Source organism: Denticeps clupeoides, chromosome 13, assembly GCF_900700375.1.
Source record: "Denticeps clupeoides chromosome 13, fDenClu1.1, whole genome shotgun sequence".
Lineage (NCBI taxonomy): Eukaryota > Metazoa > Chordata > Actinopteri > Clupeiformes > Denticipitidae > Denticeps > Denticeps clupeoides.
In genome coordinates, this window is record NC_041719.1 from 18,184,170 (window position 1) to 18,206,248 (window position 22,079).

The 22,079-nt window shown below is 46.1% G+C and overlaps 1 protein-coding gene across 22 annotated transcripts in view; it reads left to right on the plus strand.

The window, feature by feature from the left end:
- Positions 1-4,788: 4,788 nt before the first annotated feature.
- The window catches only part of ptprfa (protein tyrosine phosphatase receptor type Fa), a 176,959-nt gene continuing 159,668 nt past the window's right edge, over positions 4,789-22,079 (plus strand). For 9 of the 22 annotated variants that reach the window (XM_028999933.1, XM_028999937.1, XM_028999939.1 and 6 more), the window contains exon 1: positions 4,790-5,174. The gene's annotated coding sequence lies outside the window, so the exon portion shown is untranslated. Of the gene's footprint in view, positions 5,179-22,079 lie in introns of all 22 variants that reach the window. The other 13 variants (XM_028999948.1, XM_028999956.1, XM_028999949.1 and 10 more) reach the window with 4 other exon arrangements.

Below are 22,079 nucleotides of genomic sequence, written 5' to 3' on the forward strand. Positions count from 1 at the left end.
ATTTAAAACAACACTATGATTGTTCATATTTTATCATGCAGTCCCTTTTTTTGGGTGATTTTTAAAATCATAATGATTGGGCAAGTGGTACAGATCTGGCACTGAGATTATTTGTGTTATTTAGTATATGTAGACAGATCTGTATACTGAGAGAGAGAAAGGGGCTGTTACTGATACAAAAGAACCCAGAAAGTGAAGCTGAAAAATCATGATCAAAGTTCTGATATTAATACATTCATACGAAGACAGATGAAACCCTAAATGGCAGATAGGCTGACACATCCTGTGCATGATGAGAATAAATGTGTATTGGGCCAGAGAGAGTATCTATTGTCAAAACCACACAGAACAAAAGATATTACATGTACAAATATTCAGTAGCATTAAATCCATGCCTCAAATAATTCAAAGATTTTCCTCTACTTGATGCTGGAAAACATGTAATTATTTCAAACTTTGGCACAACCAAAAACAATTTTTTATCAAAATGTTTCAGAAATATCCTGCCAAATAGCCCGCCAACACTGAACTGGAAAGAAAAGCCCTAATGTTCAGCTGTGATTTGTTGGTGTGGAGTAAAAAAATGCTGGGTGAACATCCTCAGTGTTGCGATTCCATAATTCATCTCAGAAGCTGTAGTCATATCCAGGGGCACTTGTAAAAAACGTGGCCTATGAACTAATACACTATTTACACCATTAATAACCCCCCCCCATGCATTAAGGCACCCCTGGTCATATCAATAAGAAAGTAGGCGCTTTCCTTAAAACTCAGCGACATACCATGCGCCACAACTTAGTTACAGGATCAGGGTGGTACAGTATCAGTGTACACCAGGAATAATGGCATATTGTACTGAACCAAAAGAAAATACATTACTGCCTTGAGACTTTGGTTATCCAACATAATTAAATCAACAGATTTAAATAAGGAGGAAGGTAAAATCCTCTTGAGTAAAAAAAGGCTTTCAAGGGGAAGGCTAAGCTACTAATGAAGCAGAGGCCCTTTGTGATGTGATTAGTGGGTGTGCCACTAAGTTTAATTGAATTGTTGGCCTGACCCAGTCTTTGTCCTAAGGTATAAAGTGATTGAAGGCCTCAAACTGCAGGTCGCAGGGGCGCGTGCTGGCAAAAAGGAAAACCATGTCCCCGTGGACCCCTGAAAATGGGGACCACTCTGTTTTTATCTCTGTTGTGTTGCCATCTGTGCAACACTCTAAAGCCATTACGGGCCCTGTTTAATCATCCATACCCGAGCGGAGGAGGTCGACGCAACCTTTTGCACTTGTTTTAAATTAGTGACATTCTGTCTGTCTCTAAAGAGTGTGGGAGTACCGGAATAAGCAATGTGTTTAACTGTTGCATGTAAGCCTGATTAAAGTTACACAAGGTGCATGGCAATTATTCACTCAGTTTCAGAGTACTCGTGGCTGGAAATCGCGCACAATTTCCGCGTGTGGGTGTGTGTTATACACAAACAGTTATAGCCGCAGATGAATCATGTTTTGCTGTGATGCAGGGAAATGCATATAATGATGCAAACAAACAATAATGCAGCCATGCCACCCTCCCCCCATTCTTGTTGAAAAGGAGAAACGATTATTGTAGTTTAATTTTCTTTTTTTTTTTTTTTTCATTCTAGTGTACAGTCCCTGACAAAACTCCTGTCGCTTGTGTACAAATTGACCAGAAGTGCCACTGAAATATATTTCCATATATTTTACAAGAAATTGCTCATTTTATTCCCAACGGCTTTTGTAATAATGTTTCAGTGCAAAATGAAACTGTCAAAAAGTATTCTAATATTCAAAGCCCATTGAGTAAATTTTTGCAAAGACATAAGTGTTGTCACCTTGTCATATGAGCTTCACCTGTGACTAATAATGAATCTTCTGTTGAATTACACCACAGTCGCCACAAATATTGCAGGAGACGTACTGGAGCTCGCATGGATCTGAGATTCACACAGCAAATAGTGAAGTTTGGTAATAATCATAGTCTGGGGTTACATCCCGTATGGGGGTGTGCGAGAGATCTGCAGGGTGGAAGGCAACATCAATAAACTGAAATACCAAGAAATCTTAGCTACCTTTTATATTCCCAACCATAAAAGAGGCCAAATTATGCAGCAGGATGGTGCTCCATCTCCACATCAAAGTTCCTCAAGGCAAAGAAGATCAAGATGCTCCAGGATTGGCCAGCCCGGTCACCAGACATGAACATCATTGAGCATGTGTGGGGTAGGATGAAAGAGGAAGCATGGAAGACGAAACCAAAGAATATTGATGAACTCTGGGAGGCATGCAAGACTGCTTTCTTTGCTGTTCCTGATGACTTCATAAATAAATTGTATGAAACCTTGCCAGACCGCATGGATGCAGTCCTTCAAGCTCATGGAAGTCATACAAGATATTAAATTTGGGTCTTACAGCACCGCTACTTAATTTGCTGACATATTTTTGTATTTGCAGTAAATTTGTTCAAATTCTGTATGGGTGACAAAACATTTGTCTTGCCAAAATTTGACCTTTCTGTCTTGATTAAATGATTAATCTTTTTTCAGTGAAACTAATTCATATCAATGCATTAAACATCATTTGGTAGGGTTTTCGTTTTTCACATAAACTATTTCTAACACCAATTGATTAATTAAAAGTCAGGTTAATAGCAGGTGTTTCTATAAAATAGATAAGTGACAAGACTTTAGTCAGGGACTGTATTCCCCATGCAACATGATTGTGTGTGAATTCCTAAATCGCTAAGATATCAGCTCAGCTTTCAAAAATTCTCATTTAATTAAATTAATTTAATTTAATTAAAATCCCATTTTTTTTCCAACACATCAGCTAAAACAAATATAATTGGATGTTTTTCCATTTCCCTTGTTTCAAGATTTCAAAGTTACTTGGAGTAAGTTTGGTTCTATTATACGGCACTGAGGTGCCACTGAGCAAAGCACCGTCCCCACACACTGCTCCCCGAGAGCCTGTCATGGCTGCCCACTGTGATGGGTTTAAAGCGGAGGACAAATTTCACTGTGTGCACCGTGTGCTGTGCTGCTGTGTATCACAATGACAATCACTTCACTTTCACTTAGATCAGCACATGAGTGGCAACATCACACTAAAGCTAAAACTCATGTGCATTGCTGGGACATTACCACCAAATATCTGTGTATGGTTGTTACGACATATAATAAACCATAATCTGGAAAATGCAAATTAAATAAAAAAACAACACTTTTTGACATGCTGCTACTGTTATTTTTATTTTACACCAGAATAAATGGCAACAACAACAGACAAAATAATCCTCATAACCATGCCACAGTGTACACGTGACCTTTATGTCCCAAAAAGCTACTTATTTTGGTACTTTTCACTGATGGCATTTGGACAGAAGTGTATGTGTGTTACAGTTTGTCACTGTCAGTTTGCGGTGCTTTGCTGTGCAGTGAATGGGCCATGTGACATGTGTGCAGACATGACTGATCTTCTGTCTCGTGCTTCCCAGAAAATTAGGAAACTTGCACAAGTAAGGTACCTGCCGTGTGCATTATATCAATCTTGTCTGCGCCGCTGAGTACTTGAACAGATACAAGATTGATGCGTAATAAGTGACTCGCTCAGGTGAAGAAAAGTCCTCGTATTGCATGCATGAAATATATACAACATCACATTACAATGCGCAAAACGTACAAATGTGCAGCTGATATCATGTCGGATGACCACTGATGACACTTTTGTCTAGGAATTTATCACAAGGGCCCTGCTGTTAGGGCTTTTGCATGGCGGGAACGCTTTATTAAGCTCACAGTGGGGAACTTCACCAGGTAAATGTGATTGCACCACGGTCTTTGCCAAGGTGCCTTACTATGTGTTTGACAAGAATGATGAAAAACTGGAGCCTCTTTAACCCATTTCTGATTTAATCAAGTTAAATAATAATTTTTCTGTATATTTAAACAATTATTTTTAGTTTTTTTAGTTTTCTCCCGCATGTACACTGACAGTGTACGGTATATTGGTATATACCTGGTATATTCCAGTATATGATTATATGATTCTGGAGCTTTAACAAGGTAGACCCCAGTAGAAACTATTTTTTTTCTGTGTGAAATTCTAAATAACCCATCCACCATTATGGGGTTAAGTTGCATCATTTGTATGTTTTGGTTTGGTACAACCAAGGTTGTGTTCAAAAGCAACAAATAAAAAAAAATTCTGTGGCAAGACTGAAGGTCGTATTCTTTCTAGTTCTTTAAAATGTTTAAAAACAACATATTTAGTGCAGAGTCTTGGGTTATCTGAATAATAAAATAGTTAGACATTAAAGCCTCAATCAGAATACTGTTGAGTCAGTTCTGCTGGGCGGAGGAATTCTAGAATCCTACATCTTCAACGACCTTCATCAGTGGAATACTAAAGGAATACTACTAAAGGTTTGATTTTGAGTTTCTTTCATGATTGAATAATACAAAGAATGCAAGTAAGTGCATGAAAATAAAAGCAAGGAATACATTAATCATCATTGTACAGCAAACCAGTAACCTTGGGCAGGGAAGTTTAAAAAAAGTAATAATGAATGCATGAAAACACCGAGCTGCGTCGCGGGAAAAGCGCCCTCATCACGACGCGCTCCGTAAAGTGCCGACGGCGCACGAGTGGAGCCGAGCGCGCCGGCGTGCAACCTGTGCGCGAGGAGGGGGAACGCGCGCGGGAACGTGACTGGCGGCGAGGAGCCGAGCGGAGAGCCGAGCCGAGCAGAGAGCCGAGCGGAGAACCGAGCAGAGAGCCGAGCGGAGAACGGAGAGCCGAGACGAGCCGAGCGGAGAACGGAGAGCCGAGACGAGCCGAGACGAGCCGAGCGGAGAACGGAGAGCCGAACCGAGCCGAGCTGACGCAGGGCGACGGGCGCCCGAACGCGGAGAGAACTCCCCACCGACGCCGGAGAGGAGAAATTCGCTCCGTGTCGCCTCGGAGCGCGAAGGAATATGCACTGACGAAACTGAGGAGGCTAAAGGACGCGTGAGTGAAATAGAAAAAAAAAACCCGGGAACCTGAGAGAAGAAGGGCAGGATTTTTCTCCTTTTTTAACTCCTTCAAGTGGAGCGGGAGCTCGAGGTGGCCGCCGTCGGACGCGAGAACATGAACCGGAGCGCGGAGAAGAGGCAGAGTGAGTGAGTGTGTCCCCTGCAAAGTGCTGCTTATTTGTGTTAATTGCGCTAGTGATGGGTGTGTGCGGGTGTGCGACGTCGGGCGACCGGCGACCGTGTCATCGTCTGGCAGGATCCGCGCATCACCTGTCAGGGCGCGAAGACTCCGGACACCGAAAAGTGCGCCGCCGCGGCGTCTCTCGCGGCTTTTCAACTTCGTTCTCACTCCCTATTCCACCGAAACAGGACTAACGAAGTTCCGCACCAGAGATACAAAAAACGAAATAAAACCCCCCAACACCGACCCGACCCCGGAGCGCGTGCACGCGGAGCGCGTGTAACACGTTGTCGGGAGCGCGCCTGCGGCCGCGCGGAGCCGAACGCGTTAAAAGCGGCGGCTGGTTACCGCTGATGGATGGTAATTCCTCTAACTGGGATCACGGACGCCGCGATGACAACTGCCGTGACGTGGCTACCTGGCTTTTTTCCCACCCTTTATTAATATACGTATTATTGTCACTATGATTATCATGTTTCCGCCGCGTTTTTGCGTCGCGTGTTGGCGACTTGCTGTGCAGAACGCGTCAGTGTGTGTGTGTGTGTGTGTGTGATTTGCAATTTCTGTGGTAATAAATGAAACGTAAAATAAAGCGTCTCTGATGAGTGCAGTCGACCTACCGCCATCTAGTCTGCATCACGTTGTGCGTTAACTTCTCGGCCAGCTCTACATTTTTTAACATTTTGCTTCATCAATCCTCATCCATATCCATATATAGTGTATGTAAACACCCACGGTCGGTGACGTGGATGTAACTTGTAATAATGGTTCCTGCCAGTGGCTGGGAAATAAGTTAGGATTTGAGTGACTTGGGCCAGAGACAGACCTGCGGAGGCATCTTCAAAACGGCGTCTCTTTTGCAGTGGTCGGGATCTACCAAGAGGAAAACCCAGATGGCCAGGGCTCACCGATGATCCAGAATATGGGCGTTGGAGCATCGGAATGGGAAAGAAGGTGGCCTGGTCTTTTGGATCGTGCGGACGGCCACTTTCAGCAACCTGTGCGTTTTATTTGGTCAAAATGGACGCTCTCCAAGTGAAATTGGACCTTTCTAGTTACAGATAGCAGGCTGCTGTGTTCAGTTTCGGCGCGAAGGCTCTGCTGTGTGGGCATCCAAGGTTACTCGGTGCTATGAATACATCCATATTCACGTCAGTGCATGCGAGATCGGGGTCAGGCCTGGCCGCGGTCAGGGCGCCTGTTCCTGCCGCGGCCCTTTGCTAATGAATTCCCGGACTCGCGGGCGGAGCGGAGCCCGCCGCGGTAAACAAAAGGGGCGAGCGCTGCCGTCCGTAATTAGCGCGGCCTGCTGCGCCGTTCCACCAGACTCTCTCTCTCTCTCTCTCTCTCTCTCTCTCAGGCTCTCTGCCCATGCTCACTCATGCACTCCACGCTGATGAATTATGTGTAATTTCAGAGATGAGTGGGGGGCATAAACGTGTTAGAAGGGTGGGCCTGCTCGCCCCAGTTTTAACACCCAGGGTAAAGTCATGCAGCAGGTAGCCACGCCGTGTTAATGGGGCGGATCTGTACGATAATGGAGGCGGTTGCCTGATGACATTGACGTGGTGCTCTTGAGAGCGGCAAGTGAAAAACCGAGGTCAAGATTGTTTTTGATAATCGTTTGCGAGTGTTTATTTGTGCCTGACTGGTCGGCATAATAGTCGGTTTGCCGCGGTGACGCAGTTTTCGCTGGAGCTTGCACGTATAAAGATGCCCCAGCCGTTGCTGCGTCGCCGTGGGCTTCCCTGCTGTTGTCTTAAAATGCAGTTTGCCAGTTCCGCTCCGAGAGGACCACCTGCCAGAACGCTCACAACCCGACACGTTCCGTATTACGTTGTTGGGAAACACCTCCATTCCATGCAGCTGCTGAATAATAGGAGGATGTACACTACCACGCAAAAGTTTTTTTTTTACTCTTATACAGCAAAACTGACGACTGAAAACTATGGAAACAATTCATATGTCTGGTTCCTTAAGCATCTCATTTTTCTGCGATGACAGCATTTCACACTCTTGGCTTCGCTCAACCACCGTAAATTCTTTTCAAAAACAAATCTTCCTGTTTTCAATTCTTAAACGAAGTCTCTGTCATAGTCGCCACAACTTGTGTAGAGTTGGCATGTCCACGGTTTAACCAGGAAGGGTTGGAGTAGGACTTTCGGCTTGTGTAGAACTATTTCCAGTGTTCACTAAACCAATACTCAAATAGAACATTTTGTCATGAATGCAGAATAATTGATGGTGTGAAGCGCGCAGTCTGTACCATTTACCTGAACCTTTCTGAACATGCGTGGACTTTCATTCAGAAATATCTGGAACGGATCAGATATTGAGGCAGAATTCGAATGAATTCTGGGATTGAATCTGTTTTGGGCACCGTGTAGGGCACAGTGTAACCTCATACTAAAAAAATAGCTTTTTTTCCACAAAATGGAAACAGTCAATTTAATTCATTTTTGGAAATGTGAAAATGTTTTAAAATGAGCTAAGATAATGAATTATTGTAAAGAAGCTACAAATTGCGTTATACTAGTGGTGGGATAAATGGCGGTAGCCGTAATGGCCTTAAATGATGCCAGAGAGTGGATGTACAGTGTCTTGCTGTATGGCTGTTATTGAATTACAAATGTAATCATGTCCTGTAAGAACCACTACGTTGCAGGACGGACGGCACAGGGCCTGAGGACATTTTAAAACGGGAATATCTCCGCGCTTGAAATTGGGCCTTTGTTTGCCCGAAGAGGATTTTATTATGTCTCACTGTGGCTATGTACAATAATACATAATAAATAAATAAATGGTGTTTACCGCGAGAGCAGAATCTCAGTCGTAATTGGATGCTGCAGGGCATGCTTTGTCTGTCAATCCTACTATCATTTGACTAAACGCAAACTAATAGCCTTAAAAAAAAGGGGGGGGGGCTGAAAAAGGGAGGCGCAGTAAATGAGTACTGGCTGTCAGGGAAGACCGCGAATGCCAGCCGATGTTGCAGGGAATCTTCTGCCCTTGCACTGTGGGAATTATGCTTTTTAAAATAAATGTTTAATATATTGACAGAAGCTCATGGTGCAGAGGCACAAGTGAATAATGCGAAGGACAACTGTGAATGGAGAATAAATTGTATTAACAGCACGTTTGTAACATAAAAAATGACTTAATTGTTCACATTCCCATGGGTAAATGTGGTGGCGGGGGCAGTGGTGGCCTAGCGGTTAAGGAAGCGGCCCCGTAATCAGAAGGTTGCGGGTTCGAATCCTGATCCGCCAAGGTGCCACTGAGGTGCCACTGAGCAAAGCACCGTCCCCACACACTGCTCCCCGGGCGCCTGTCATGGCTGCCCACTGCTCACTCAGGGTGATGGGTTAAATGCAGAGGACAAATTTCACTGTGTGCACCGTGTGCTGTGCTGCTGTGTATCACACGTGACAATCACTTCACTTCAAATGCTCTAAAACCTGAAACACACACATACAAATGACATAGAGTCACATCGAATACATCTGAATTTTCAGCACTGCACTACAGGATGCATGCATATCATTTTTTTAAGACCTCTGTTACACAACTGCTGATTTCACTAATTAATTTCCTCTCTGTGTTTCCGGTCTGACTAATTATTTATTAGTCGGTGCAGTGACTTGCTTTGTGATGTGCACATTCCTTCATGTTGCTTCTCAATAGGTATTGTTTCTGCTCTTGAAGTTTGGCTGTTGTTTCTGGTTGCTGCATTTTTAATATAATCTCAATTAAAGTGTCATTATTTTTTGTCTTAATTTGCCTCTAGGGTGGGGATTGTAGTTACTCAGCAGATAATAACCTGAAGTATATGATAAACTGAATGCTGTGCCTCAGCAGTATAGGTGCATTTCTTGTAATAATAATGAAGTGCACAGAGAGGATATTTCACTTAGTAAAAGCCAAACACATGTAACTTGATATTGGTGCTTAAACCCGTTAATCCACTAAACAATGTTTGCAGCTATAAATGCCCGGTGCATTTGAAAGAGTTATTTGTGTTTTTTAACGGCCCGGGGAGGGGGATAATCCCGTCAGTACAAAGCAAACTGTACAGTGTTTACACCGTGTTCCCCAAGAAGAGACCGGAACCCACAGCACATCCATTGCCAGCCTGGCATTGTATTGTGCCTTGCCTGATTGACCTATCAGCAGAACAGTCGAGGTGTTTTCATTATATCCTCACAAAAGAATGAAAAAAGAGGAACTTTGCAGCCGAGGTTTCAATTACCCCCCACCTCTGTTTGTAGTTTGACCAGAGTGTTGCTGGTCGTCTATTTTTCCCCATCCTGCCTGGAGAGTGGATCAGGCTCACTCAGACACAATCATGGCTGGTCCTAGTAAGGGTCATATCACGCAGTATCCAAAAAATGCTGGTAATTATGATTACCACCGCATTGGGATTGTTACGTACGGTGACGTGATTTATGTGACTTTTGGGAATACTGTGGAGAGGTAGTCTGCCACTTCCTTGCTCCAAGTGTCGACTCCGCCCTGACCACTACTTCTGCAGGTCGACTCCACCCAGCCTGGTGGTCACAGGGTATATTAGCAGGGAGAAATGTCTAAGGTTTCATATGTGCAATAAGGTTTCTGCCTCTCCCTTTAATTTTATTTTAGTATTTTGTATCATTTTTTGTATTATATTTGTATTCTATTTTGTCTTTTTAAACTAGCTTTATGATACCTCTCCAGCTCAGGGACTCCCCCTAATTTCGTTGTACTTGTTACAATGACAGTAAAGATATTCTGATTCTAAGCCGGAATCCCCAAAAGCTCCAATATCTTGTGAAGGTCTGGCAGGTTGATCAACACGCCTCCTGCCTTTTGTGGTTTATTCCTGGGTGTTGACCTCGGTGTCAGGCGTGTTCTAGGCTTGTGTTTGACCTTAAATTCTTTTGTGTAAGAGACCTAATGTGTGATTTGAAGTCTTTTGTTTATTCTTTATGTGTGGGATTCTGAGTTGGTGTTTTGGGTATTTTCATTTTGTGGTGTTTATCATATTATTCACTTATTGTTTACTTAGATTATTAGAAACACTTTGAAATAAAGAATTTCCTTCTTTAATACAATCTTTTCTGTGTCATTCATTCATTTTCATCTACACATCATATGTTATGTAATACCTCCCTTAGCTCCATCAAGATGTAAAAATGTTCAAATACAATCGGCGTCTCACCTGCACACTGACAGTTTTTCTGCTCATTGGAACAAATCTAAAGACTCTTTTAAACTCCCGGTTAGTCAATAATGTGGTGCTGTAGATCTCTGGACACTCAGAGACTGATAAGATCCGTTTTTCCTCCATTTCCGCTTTGTGTGTGTGTTTTGAAGGGGTAGACCAAACACTAACCTGCGAAAGGCTGGGAAAGTACCGCGGTGCGTGCACAACGCCGGCTATTATATATTCAAATTTGAATACTTCTGTATAATGCCTGCCTCTCCAGCTATATGTTGATGGAAATCTTGATATTAGGTCCAACTTGAAGAACTGGCCTGTGAAACTGACCCCATCTAATTAAAATAATATCATCTTGATATGGTTCTGTAGCCCAGTACAGATGCGGTGCGTTAGCTCAGCACATGAGCATATTTAAAGCGTTTTTGTTTTTTGTGTGTTGTGACATTTATACGTTGTACCTTCACACTAAGACATGACATGATCTTCTAAGGCGTGAACTGCCTGCGTGTTAAAAGATATTTTTATTTATTCCAGGGGGGGGATGATTAAACGACCACGCAGGTCCTTATAAGTGGATTTACCATGCTGTCCTACCTTTCTTTACGTCATTTTCTGCACTTTGAAGTGAACGCTGTCAGCTGCAGGAGGAGTTGAGACACTTTGTAGTTTGCAGCATGACGTTAAAATGTTAAAACAACCGAGGCATTTGCTGTGAAACACAGGAGCTTCTTTTGATCATGAGCCGAAAGGCAGGGCCCGCAGAGTGCAACCTGCAGGATTGTTCTAACAAATGTAGAGCGGGGATGACATGTTGTTGATACAGTCGAAAAAATATATATATTTCGCCTCCCCTTTAGTAATTTTTTAAAGAGTTATAGCAGGCGTGACACCAAGTGGAATTGTCAGTATTTGACTTTTTTCCTCTTCTCTTCCACTTTTTCTCTACCTCTGCCATTGCGCCAGCACTCACAGAATTTCATCAATTAATGACACGTCAGCGAGGACGACTAGCTCTCTGAAAAATACTCAGCTGTCAAGCCCACCCAAGCCTTTCCCACAATGCATCAAGAGGAAATTTCACCTTTTTCTTGCTAGGCGATGTGCGAGCGACATTTTAGTTTTTTGTGACGGTGGCCTAGCATGAGACACCAGCCAATATTTTGCTGAGGAATCTCGTGCGTATGCGTGTTAGACGTATACAGAGCCTTGACTCTTGTGAACGTGATAAGATCACCGGCTTGAGTAATTCAAACTCGGTCAGGTCGCGCACCTCTCATTTGGTTTTAGAGTCTCAGTGGAGGTCCCCAAGGCTCTTGTCATTGTACGTGTCACGCGAGCAGACAAATACCTTACGGATAAGTGAACGTAGTAGCTCGATATTCGATGATGAAAACGTCCTGTTTATGATGGCGAAACGGGTGAGTAATTGACGTGCTTCCTGGGAGACTGCGAGTAATTAGCATGTGCGAGGAAAACTGATAAAAGCACACTGCTGACTCAAATTGCCATTTTCTGCTTAATTTCACATCGGTGCGTATTCAGAGGGCTGCGCTCTCACGTCCCCTCAAATCTCTGTCATGTAGCATAAAGCCAGAAATGCGAACTTGCTTGTCCGAGGAGACGAGTGGCCGGCACTCTGGGATGGCGGATGATTGAGGGCTAAACACATTAGGCAGCCTGTCTCGTTTTTCCTGCCGATTGCCCTAATGCAAAGATGTCAGTGGCATCCAGCTAAAAAAAAAAAATCAACAACTCACAAACAATTTCGCAATTTCATTCAGCGTTCCCTGAAATTCTGGAGATGTTGCAGATTCAAACGGAGGGGCTCTTTCATCTGAGCAGAAAGAAAGGCACATTTCCGCTCGTCGCGGCGTTGAGGGATATGCTGTCTGATAACGCCGCAAACAAAAGATGCCAGAGATGTACCTCGCCTGCAAGGTAGATAGCGTGGAGGGTTTTGTTGTTCTGGCTGCTGCAATTCACATTTCTCGGGATGTGATCAAAATGTTCTTTGAGTTCTTTTTGCTTCCGAACAATGGTGTGTTGGTGTTGGCGCATTTGGCGTTTTTTTCTGTTGTTTTCCGGCCTCCTGCCCTGCTCATTGGCAGTCTGGGAGCTGCCATTATGGTGATTCGATTGCTTGAATGAGAGTCAGATGACTCACACTGGCCATTAAACCATTTGTTAAAATGGCCCGGCCTTTCACGCTCAAGGACAGAGTTGGTGGGGACGGGGATGCGTAAATGTGTCACCCAGATCAGGTGCTCCATCTTAAAAGGGCGCACGTGAAGGTAACCAGACCCCCGTTTTGCTCTTTTTCTTTATGGCTGCTTTTATGAAGCCACGCACCGACGGGATGAAGATACGAGCTGCGCTGTGACCAGGGTAATAGGGACACGGGCCAGAGTGGTCTATCATGGGCCCAGACGCATTCAGGAGATTGAAATTCAAGTATATATATTGTGGAAAATGGCAGCTTAATAAAATATTCCATCAAGTCAGCCGTGCTCAGATGCCAAGCCATTAAAGATCATGCACTGCAGTGCAGGATGGGAAACATGTTCAAAGGACGCCAGTGATTGAAAGCTACTGCAGTGATGGAGCTGTTTTCAAAGAATGCATACTTATTATTGCCTGCTAAAATCGTTTTAAATTAAAGACCTACCGGTGATGAACTGCTCTCCTGGTCTCAGATGACATTAATTTAAAAATGAAATGTATTTTTAATTTTTACTATTCAAATAAAGGTTTAAACGAGTATCCCAGTGGCAGTCAGCTCAGCCAGACTTTTCTTGAATTAAATCAGATGTAAGGAATCAAACCTCTCATTAAGCCTAAAAATTCATCAGAAGGACATCGGCATGAAATCTAATTTAGATAATTTGCTGTAAAGTCAGTGTGATGCAATACCATGTTGTGTATCAGCTACATGTTTCCAGCTTATGCTTACTCTAAGGTAGCTTAATATTCATCAAAGTCAGGCCTCCCAGGGGAGACAGCTCATCAGAGGCATCTATTATGCTAAAGGAAGCAAAAAAGAATGCCCAGAATAGTACTGTTCTCCTTTTAAAATTCATTCTGGAGAATATGAAAAAAGAGGATAAGGTAATGATCTAAAATGAAGCTTGGCTTCATTTTAATTAGAGCTTTGTCGTGATATTTCAGACCAGGTTTCAATTGCTTGGTTTCACAGAGTCGCATCATGCTACCATTATATGTCCAGATTGGGGCCTGATGTCACATGGTGCAAGTGTGGGTCTGGCTCTGCTCCCATCTCAGTGTGACGCGTCCTCCCAAATGCTGGTTGTGCCTCCGTGGCACAGAGAAAATGAGCACGCCCTTATGCACCATTACAAAGGTTTGATAAGGTTTCATAACCTGTCAGAAAGAGCAGACAATGCTGTGACACTGAAATGCCTCACAAATATATTGATTTGTTGTGGCCATTCATATCATCATCAATCGAATATATGAATGAGCAGTTGATCAAAGTAAAATAAATCAGAAAATAAGTTTCCCACTTTTTTCCCAACATATTGATAGTTTGTGCAATATGTGATTGTGTTTGATGAGGAAAATTAAACAAAATGCCTACATTTTGGTGACTGTCCAAAAACAAATATTGTATGGATTTAAATTATATTAAATAAGTCAAATGATATTGAAGCTGTTCTTTCATTATAAGGTAGACATGTATAATCTCCACCCTTAAAGGGGTTAGCCATTTGCATTGTTTGGTTTTTACATGTAAAGAACAGCCTCCTCTGTTTTTTAATGTCAGTATGTCTTCTGATAAGATCTTAGAACGTATGTTAAGAAAGTAATTAGAAAGTATGTTCATATTTATATCATATTTAAAATAAGAAATCTGGTTCTTTACTACAAGGATAATTAGTTTCAGTTTTGGCTTGTATGGTCTTTCAATTTACCTATGGGAGTGGCTGGAAAGGGGAAGAGCCTGGGAGAAAATGTACTTCTAATCAAATTTCGCAATATACCAAACAATGAATTGACAGCTTTGTTACATTGTTACACTGATGCAATGTCATTGGAAGCAGGTGCATGAAGAGTGTCTATATACCAACATTTTTGCTAATCCAGATGTTAGGTGTTGAGCTAAAACAAATTATTATCAATCCTGTACTATCTTTATCTTGTCACCTCAAAACTCACAAGAATTGATATTGCTGGTCCATCATTTTTCACTTTCCATAAATGCTCAGTCCTACTCATGGTCGCGGCTGTCGTAGTCCATCCTGGGACACTGGGTGCTGGGCGGGGACTCACCCAGGGTGCATACACACACACACACACACACACACACACACACACACACACACACACACACACACACCTTTCATTCACACTCTCACACCTACGAACGAGTCGCCAAATCACCTAGTGTGCATGACTTTGGAGAGCAGGTGGAAGGAAACCAGAGAACCCACATGGGGAGAACATGCAAACTTTGCTCACACAAGGTCCACAGTACTAATCACTGCACCATAGTCATATCAAAATGCCTGTTAGCAGTATTTGTGTATAGAATGTGTATTGAAATCATCTTCTTTGATTTCCACATTTCTGCAGTGTTAATTGGACGAAGTGTGTGGCGTGGCAACTGATAGCCTCTCTATGGATGTGGTGAAGGAGAATTGTGATGGAAAGTGGGCGAGCTGGTAATTGATGTGGGCTTCGTCTGAGCTAGGTGAGAAGGTCGCGCTCTTGATCAAGCTGCACATTACTTAACAAGCTGAGCCACGGCAGCAGAGGCTCGTTCATAATAGATGGGCGAGCGGATAAGAGTGGTGGTGATGTTAGGATAAAACATTTTCCTCCCCTCCCTCCCTCCCTCAGGTCCTCTCCTGGGCCCTGTGCCTCGTGCGCCCGTAAGCCTGGCGGCCAGGTGACACGCGTTGGCAGCAGCTTTTCCCTGGCACGGTGGCGTTGAAAGGATTGGTTGATTCATGGCCGAGTGTCACATCGTCCCCCTCTTCCTGCCCCCTGTCCAGGGGCCTGAGGGAACAGCAGGCATTATCAGTGGTAAATGGGCCTGCAAACGTTTGGGCCAAGACAAGCTAGCCAGCTTTTGATTTATCGCGGGGCAGTGCTGTGAATAGTTAGCTGGGTTACCGATGAGGATATAAGCATTTTCATGGCCACAGTTCAAGTTTATTTCAGATATAAATTCTAAACAGGACATGGGGCAAAATTCAGCAGGGAATTTATGACGTGGGAGATGTTGTTTGTGAGCTGCCAGGAGGAAGTGGTGTTTTAATGCATCACAGACAAGGATGAACGGTTGTTTTGTTCTCTTATCTCTCTTTTGCTCTCTTTTTTTTAGTTGAGAAGTATATTAAAGATCTTTTCTTCAAAGAATAAAGAACTGAAAGCAGAAGTTACGGCACAAAAATACTGAGGCTATACATTTTTTTCTTTTTGAAGTTCAGTGTTACTGATGAATTGTACTCAACTTTGTACTCTGTAATTGGATTTATCTGACCGGATATATTAAACGAGACGTACAGGAGAGTGAATTTAAAAGAAAATGTTTTTGTCCTTTTCATTTTGACACTCTCCATTGGTGTTTTTAAAGCCCACAATCAATCAGAGAAAATAATTAACCTTTGAAATGTACCACAGCCGGTGACAGAAAGACAATGCCAAGCCTCAGGGGCAGCGTCGAGGTGGCTTGTGTCTTCAATGGATTTGTCAGGCCATTGGCTGCGCTGTCTGTCCGTCTGGGTTCCACTTGTATTCCCTCGGTCAGTGCTCATTACGGCCCAGAGACTATAATCAATGGCGGGAATCAATAGCCCACCACACGGCTGGCCTGGACAAGATCACGTTTCCCAGCATTCAGTTCCCAGCACCTCCCCTTGGGACAGGAAGCACTCATCCTGCATTAGGCATTGAAATGATGTTTTGATGTGGAAGCTTTGTTAATAACTTGTTAGTACTCAAGAGTATCCATTATGAGCCACACATATAGAAATGAATGAAAAGCTCTGTCAGGTTTCATATGACCGACTGTTAAAGTAGCTTAAGAACAAGGTGTGTGTGTGTGTTCTCATGCACATTTACTTTATTTTCAAATCAAGCCATGCAGCTGCTTTTCAATCACAAGTGTGCAATGTGTCAGTGTCTTTTTTTCAGGCACAGTGAGAGTGGAAATCAGACATGACCAGATGAAAATATTTAAATGCTCACAGTACCATGTGACCTGTGGTTCATAGCTTTTCTGGGTTTTTAGAGTTATTATTGTTTACTCGTGATTATTTCATAGCAACATGTATGATCAAATTGTCATTTTTTTTTAATTGATTGACAGCCTTAAAACAGTTAGTCAAAGTAATTTGGCCTTAATCTGACTTAATTGTTTTAAAGCTATGTATATGTAGGGCTGGGCGTTATGGCATTCAGGGTAATGTGTCCGTAGCAAAAGCGCTGCAGCAGGAAGTTGTATAATAAACTTTTCGAGATACATCAACATATAGCATAACCGTATACCAGATAAAACAATATCTGAGCAACTCTACTGACAGTGGACTTTCTGTCACACCCATAAGGCCAGTGAAATACCAGGTTTTTGTATGATGTGAGTGATTATATACATGTTTTCCATTAGTATTCAGCTGTAGAGATTACATGAAAAAAATTCGCAGAAAATATTTAAATAACACTATTCTTGTACCTATTTTACTATGCAGTCCCTCCAGTACTGACAAGTGGTACAGATCGGGCACTGACACGTGCGCTGCACTTAGTAAACCCGGAATTGTGCAGTGATGTCAGGATTGCCTGCAGCTGGGCTCCACACCGGAACCCAATCCTGACGCCCCATAAATGCCGGAAGTTTCCGCCCGTTCGGGGTCGCTGGCATTTTCGTGAACTCTCTGCACGAGCTTGACCTGATTTAGTTTTATGTGTTTTGAGTTCTGGCAATCGCCACACGCCTACGGGTTAGTTTCAGTTCTTAATTTAAGTTAAATTGTTTTCGGCCACCGCGCCATTGTTTATTTGTATTTCGTTATTGTTTGTTATAATAAAACCCCCTTCCCAACATGTCAGACCTCTGCGCTTCCTTCCCCCATAAGTCCGTAGTCGTGACAGAATGCCAGCGACCCACCCAAAAGCGCAGAGGTGGAAAGCAGAGGAGAAGAAACGCCGCGAAGGACGCAGCCCGGCGCGGCGAACGCGGACGCCAGGGGAGAGACGCGCCGCCCGTTCTGGTGGAGCGTTTTCTCCCCGAGAAGCCGTGGTACGCGGCGCCACGTGATGACGTCACCCCCGGGAAACTCCGCGAAACCCGGAAGCGACAACGTCGGCGGGTGAGTGGGCGGAGCGAGGACGTTGGCGTCGGCAGCAGCGAGGAAGTGACGTGGGCAGCGAGCGCAGAAGATGCGACCCCCACGATCTTCGCCATGTCGAGCCAAGAACTCTGCGCTCTGCTGGCAAGGCTCCCTGTGGACTGGGACGACACGGACGACGACGAGAGCACGGGAGACGAGAGTTGGGCTCCGCCCATCGCGCCAGTCTGCGATCGTCGCAAGGTCCGTGGGGACCCATGTCACTTCCAGGGGGGTGAGAAGCGGCAACAACAACGGCGGCGTTCCTCCAGCGAGGAGGTGGGCAGCCTCCAGCCCGAATGGCCAGAGTACTGCCCATGGGAGCTTATCGCGCCATGGGTCCAGGATGTCCGCAGGGTGGACGACCCTCGGAGTCACCGGTGGGAGGACACGGATGACGAAAGCGATGATGACGTGGATTTTCGGTGGGCGGTCGGTGCCGGGATGGCTCCGCCCAGCGTGCGCGTCCAAGATCATCGCGGCGTCCGTGATGACCCATGTGACTTCCGGGGGTACGAGGTGGACACGGACGACGACCAGGATGACGCCGTTTGGGCAGTCGGTGCCGGGATGGCTCCGCCCATCGCGCCCATCCAGGATCGTCACGAGGTCCGTGGAAACCCACGTCCCTCCCAGCAGTGTGAGGAAAGCTGGTGGAAGAGGGCGACGGGAGGTCGCCAGCCAGCAACTGCGCTGCCGGGACTGCCTCGCAGGGAATCCTCCATTCCTGCTCCAGTCGCCGACCCGCCTTCCCTCTGCCCGGACGTTCCCCAGCGAAATGGCAGCGCAGCACCAGCGCCCACACCTGCTGGAGAAGACGTCCACCCCCCTCCACACCACACACCTACCACCATCTCCAGCGACGTGCCCAGCCCCGTGTGGGACAGCCCAATTGTCCCGGGACCCTTCAGTGGGGCAGCAGACACTGATAAGACCACCACCATCCTCTCGTGTCTGCTTGGGTCAGCATGGGGCTGGAGCGCAGCCCTCTGGCAGCAGGGAGAGACAGACAGCAGTTTTCGGGACTTCCAGCAGAGACTGAGGGCGGAGTTTGATCGGCCAGAGCCTGAGCCAGGGATCGAACTCTGCCCCTCCACCACATCCAGCGCCAGTCAGGATCCGGGGCAAGAAGACCAAGCACTGGCGGGCGACGAGAAGGTCGCGCCTCCCGAGATCCTGGCTGTGCCCCCTGAGGAGGTCCCGGAGTGCTCAGAGAGGGAACTAGACGACCCTCTCTTCTGTCTGTCTCTGTCTGTGTGTGTGTGCGTGGCATATGTGTCCGTATGTCGCCCCCACTTCCCCTCTTTGTGTCCACCAGATGGTGACCCAGCAGCAGAGCCGAACCCCAGGGAGGGAGTTCCCAACCTGACTGCACCGGTCCAAGGCGAGGTGGACGAGCCCCAAGGTACCCCTAAGTCCAGCCGGGGGGGGTGCTCCCCCAAAGAATTTTTTGGGGGGGTGCAGTTCGGGTTGGGGACTCCTCCTGAGGGGAGGGGAGGTGGGGAAGCGATGGAGCTGGGTCCTCCGGTAGCCAGTGAGGAGGGCGGGCCAGGCATGGGCCTGCGTCTGCCTCCAGAGGGGTGGAGCGCCATAGAGCCCCCGGGTAGGCATGAGGACCCAGCTGGGACAGACAGGAAGAGGGCCTGCTTGTCCCAACGGACGCAGAAGGGGCTAGCCGGATGGTCTGGCAATGCCCCCCCCTTGGCACCAGGGCCGTGCAGCGAGAGGGGCTGCATAGTCCCAGAAGGCACCAGCCTGGGGTGCCTGGAACAGTCGCCGGAGGCTCTGGGACAATCTCCCTGCGCGGTGCAGGGGGTGACACAAGACGTGTCAGAGGGGACATGTGGAGACAGGGCCCACACGTACCCAGATGGATCGGCCCTGATTATTGTGTGCAGGTACGGGAGTCCGGGGCCGCCATGCGGGACCACGCCGGGGAGCCAGGCCGAGGGTCCGGGGCCGCCAAGCGGGACCACGCCGGGGAGCCAGGCCGAGGGTCCGGGGCCGCCAAGCGGGACCACGCCGGGGAGCCAGGCCGAGGGTCCGGGGCCGCCAAGCGGGACCACGCCGGGGAGCCAGGCCGAGGGTCCGGGGCCGCCAAGCGGGACCACGCCGGGGAGCCAGGCCGAGGGACCGGGGCCGCCACGCCTGACCACGCCGGGGAGCCAGGCCGAGGGACCGGGGCCGCCACGCCTGACCACGCCGGGGAGCCAGCCCGAGGGACCGGGGCCGCCAGGCCTGACCACGCCGGGGAGCCAGCCCGAGGGACCGGGGCCGCCAGGCCTGACCACGCCGGGGAGCCAGCCCGAGGGACCGGGGCCGCCAGGCCTGACCACGCCGGGGAGCCAGCCCGAGGGACCGGGGCCGCCAGGCCTGACCACGCCGGGGAGCCAGCCCGAGGGACCGGGGCCGCCAGGCCTGACCACGCCGGGGAGCCAGCCCGAGGGACCGGGGCCGCCACGCCTGACCACGCCGGGGAGCCAGCCCGAGGGACCGGGTCCTCCAAGGGGAGGATACAGCAGGGCAGGAGCCCTGTGGTTGCCGCCATCCGCCCCGCCGCCTCCACTGATGGTACTGTTGGGGCTCCGAGGACGTAGCCCTTGGAGGGGGGGCTCTGTCAGGATTGCCTGCAGCTGGGCTCCACACCGGAACCCAATCCTGACGCCCCATAAATGCCGGAAGTTTCCGCCCGTTCGGGGTCGCTGGCATTTTCGTGAACTCTCTGCACGAGCTTGACCTGATTTAGTTTTATGTGTTTTGAGTTCTGGCAATCGCCACACGCCTACGGGTTAGTTTCAGTTCTTAATTTAAGTTAAATTGTTTTCGGCCACCGCGCCATTGTTTATTTGTATTTCGTTATTGTTTGTTATAATAAAACCCCCTTCCCAACATGTCAGACCTCTGCGCTTCCTTCCCCCATAAGTCCGTAGTCGTGACAAGTGACCAGCGAATTACTGACAGATTGAAGGTTTATTTTATTTATTGGGTCTGCAGTATTTTTAAGACCTTTAAACTCTAAATGCTGCAAGTAGGGTGATGCGACTCATTTTCGCGAGGAGCATATATTTTTGCGCTAGGCCGGCATAATAAAAATCTCTCTCATTGGCCAAATATATATCGCATACCATTTATATTGTTTATAGCATGCAGCTCTCTATATACAGGTATACAGGTTGGGTGGTAGTAGCCTAGTGGTTCACACACTGGGTTCAAATCCCACTTACTACCATTGTGTCCCTGAGCAAGACACTTAACCCTAAGTTGCTCCAGGGGGGACTGTCCCTGTAACTACTGATTGTAAGTCGCTCTGGATAAGGGCGTCTGATAAATGCTGTAAATGTATATACAGGTATAAATAGAGGCGAGACAACATGGCTCCAGCACTTACAATACACAGAACAAATAGGGATTATATACATAGAATATAAAAATACTGAAAATATAAACACACATTAAAACTATATGTGCAGTACATTAAAAAATGCACATATTCGGTTGCAGTAGGTAGACAGTGTTGCACTATGAATAATGCTTTGATAACACCAACTGCTGTTCTCGACTGTGTTAGGTGATATGTATAGCATCTAACAGCTCATTTGTCCACTCTTTATCTCAAGCCACTGGTGTATTTTGAACACGGCTGATATGTAACTTTGACCAGGAATGTTCAGCCCCCCAGACAACATTACCTTGTCAATGTAAAGCCTGATATTACACCAAAGCCTCAATGGTTCTCACACTAAACCAAGATGAACCAGCATATATCTGGAATATGTTCAACATCGTACACTGCCACAATGTAGAGCATAAAACAGATTAATGCTGTTTTACAATTTAAACATTTTAATATTCAAGACAATAATGTAAATAGAAACACCTTTGTCTCAGTATACTCACATTATACTCACTCAGGTTAAATTCTTAATATTGTTATAAATAGTAATTTTAACCTCTTTCCAAGGTCTGATGAAGAAACATTAAACTGCAGAACAACATCTGTGCAACATCATATTGAGATGAAGACAGTGTTTTCCACCTCACTCGTGCAACCTAATTTACATGAGCCCAACATGAGCTGATTTAACTGGACACATCTAGCAGCACCTAACACATGTCTCACAGCCTGGAAAGGACTGACCTGCAGAGGGCCAGAGTAGCAACGGGTTTGCGCTTACCATTCGCATCCAGATCATTAGGATATTATTTTAATTACATTCAATATCTGTAACCAAACCCTGTACCTAACCCTATGCTACTAATAAATATTGAAATAATTTTTTTCTTTTCAATAACATAGTTGAGTGGGTATAGGTATTTA